This window comes from Polistes canadensis, unplaced genomic scaffold (genome assembly GCF_001313835.1).
Source record: "Polistes canadensis isolate GaletaPanama2010 unplaced genomic scaffold, ASM131383v1 scaffold_636, whole genome shotgun sequence".
Classification (NCBI taxonomy): domain Eukaryota; kingdom Metazoa; phylum Arthropoda; class Insecta; order Hymenoptera; family Vespidae; genus Polistes; species Polistes canadensis.
The window spans coordinates 13,530-16,939 of NW_014570183.1; positions in this window are offsets into that span (position 1 = coordinate 13,530).

Sequence of the window (3,410 nt, forward strand, 5' to 3'; positions counted from 1 at the left end):
ATTTCCTCCATCACACATATTTTTGGCCACCTTGAATCCTCCATTTCCAGCACCTCCTTAACATAACGCAGCGCTCTTTCCCTTATCATGAATTCCATAGTTGGGATTCCCAGCTCTCTTCTCCACATATACTTTGGTGTTGTCCTTTCCACTCCTAATGCCATTTTACAATATCTGCTCTGTGTCCTTTCGAACATCTTTATATCTCCCAACCCCCATATTTCTACTCCATTTGATTAGTTTAGTACTTTTATTCAAATATAAAAATATTTATCAAGATAAGTACATACATTTAAATTAAATAAGAATTAATAAGTATAGTACTTATATTCACATAAAAATAGAATTATTAACTTAAGCACTTTTATTTAAATAGAAAATGATTTTATAAGTTTAGTACTTTTATTCTTATAGAAAAAGAATTGATGACTTCGATACTTTAATTTAAATAGAAAAAGATTTGATAAGTTAAGTTTTTTTACAAACATAAAGAGATCTGATAAGTCTAGTACATTCGTTTAAATGGAATGAGTTTAAATGAGTTTAGTACTTTCATTCAAATAGAAAGAGATTTGATAAGTAAAGTACTTTTATTCAAATAAAAAGAAATTTAATGAGTTGAGTACTTTAATTCAAATGGAAAGAGATTTGATTAGTTAAGTATTTAATCAAATAAAAAGAGATTTGATGTGTTAAGTACTTTTATTTAAAAAGTAAGAGGTATGATATTTGATTACTTTTATTCAAATGGAACAGGATTTAAAAAATATGTACTTTCATTTAAATGAAAAGAGATTTTATGAGTTAAGTACCTTTATTTAAATGAAAGGAGACTTGATGAGTGAAGTACTATTTTTCAATTAGAATGATTTTGGATAAGTGAAGTACTTTTATTAAAATAGAAAGAGATTTAATATGTTGAGTAATTTTATTTAAATAGAAAGTGATTTAATGAGTAGAGTTTTTTTTCAAATAGATAATAAATTATAAGTGGAAAACTTTTATTCAAATACAAAGAAAATTTTAAAAAATAGAAAGAAAAAATGAGTTTTGTACTTTCTTGTAAATGTAAACAAATTTATAAGTTGAGTATTTTTATTCAAATGGAAAGAGATTTTACAAGTTTTGTACTTTCGTTTAAATAGAAGAAGTATAAATGAGTTGAGTACTATCATTTAAAATGAAAGAGATTGAATAAGTTGAGACCTTTTTTAATATAGAAAAAGATTTATTGAGTTAAGTACTTTAATAAAAAAATAAAGTGAGATTAAATAAGTTGAAAACTGTCATTCAAATAGAAAGAAATTTATTAAGTAAGGTGCTTTTATTCAAACATAAAGAGTTTGTATGAGTTTAGTACTTTAATTTAAATAAAAAAAGATTTATTCAGTTAAGTACTTTCATTTAAATTGAAAGAGATTTGAGGACTAAAGAACTTTTATTTAGGTAGAAAGAGATTTGAAAAGTTAAATACTTTCTATTATATCAATAGAGATTTATTGGGTTGTAAAACCTATTTTCAAATAGAAATGTATTTATTAAGTTTAGTACCTGTTGATGCGACCGATGCCTTAATCGGTACTCCAGTGGATTGTAGTGAATCGAAAAACGCCCTCACGGGTGATATCGAGATTGTTTATTAATGGGAAGCAGGATAGAAAAATAAAACACAATAACAAATGTATTTGAGCCCAGTCAGTAATAAAAAGTACGCTTTATTTGGCTCGTCAGGGAGAAGCCTTTCGGCATAAAAACTCTAGTTGAAATGTTGACGAAGAATCCGTACAAATCAGGATAATTCTGGCCAAGTACAGGACCGCCTTTGTTCCTTGTCGCTGGCGGAACTTAAATGATGTAGTATTGCGCAATACAAATAATTCTCCTCGAAGTAGTTCTCGCAAGTCTCAGCTTTCTAAGCTAGAGGAATCTCGAGCGATGAATCACGCGTGATGATTCTAGAGTGATGCTCGGCGCAAGAACGCGCTGGGCTTTATACAAAAAAGCGATGCAATGCTTCGGCAATCACCGAAAAGCACGAGCATGACGCGGCTGTCGATACATATGATTGGCGTAATAAATGTAGTGGGAGAACGCGAGCTAGAATAAAGAAAGAGCCCTTGCAAGCATCTTAGCGCTACCGTGGTTACAACCAAAAACAAAGTTACATCTTTGTCACGCGTGTCTTACGCTTTGGCAGGGCCGTACACGCCCCTGCGCTTCGCCCTATTCACTCGTTGCGTTGTATACGCATCACTACCTTTATTTAAATGAACAGAAGTTTGATAAATTATGTACCTTTATTCAAATAGAAGGAGATTTGATGAGTTATGTATATTCATTTAGATAGAAAGAGATTAAATAAGATAAGTACTTTCATTAAAATAAAAAGAGATTTATAAGCTGCGTACCTTTATTTAAGTAGAAAGATATTCTATGAGTTTAGTACTTTTATTTAAATGAAAAAAGATTTAATGAGTTGATTACTTTCGTTTAAATGAAAAGTGTTTTAATGAGTTAAGTACTTCTGTTCAAATGAAGAGGGTATAAATGAGTTAGGTACTTTCTTGCAAATGAAAAGAGATTTAATGAGTTAGGTACTTTTATTCAAATAAAAAAAGGTTTATTGAGTTAAACACTTTCATTTAGGTAAAAAGAGATTTGATAATTTTGGTACTTTTACTCATATGAAAAGAGACCTAATAAGTTAAGTGCATTTTTTCAAATTGTAAGAGATTTAACGAAATAAAAACTTTTATTCAAATAGAAACTGATTTAATAAGTTAAATATTTTCATTAAAATAGAAAGAGATTTGATGAATTTAGTACTTTCATTCAAATAGAAAGAAAATTGATCAGCTAAGTACTTCTTATCAAATAAAAAGATATTTGATGGGTTGAGTACTTTCTTTCAAATAGAAAGAAATTTGATGAGTTAAGCACTTTTATTGAAATAAACATAGATAAGATAAGTTTAGTACTTTCATTTAAATAAAAAGAACTTTGATGTGTTAAGTACTTTTATTTAATTAGGAAGATATTCGACAAGTTTAGTACTATCATTCAAAGGGAAAGAGATTTGATGTGTCAAGTACTTTCGTTCAAATGCAAAGAGACTTGATGAGTTGAGTACTTTTATTCAAATGAAAAAGGATTTGATAAGTTTAGTTCTTTCATTTTTATAGAAAGAGAATTCATACCTTTTGTACTTTCATTCAAAAAGAAAAAGATATTTTAAGTTAAGAACTTTCATTCAAATAGAAAATGATTTCATAAATTTAGTACTTTTAATCAAATAAAAAAAGTTTTAGTAAGTTAAATACTTCAAATCAAATCGAAAGTACTTTGATTTAAATAAGAAGTGATTTTTAAGATTAAGTACTTTTATTTAAATGAAAAGAGATTTAAAGAGT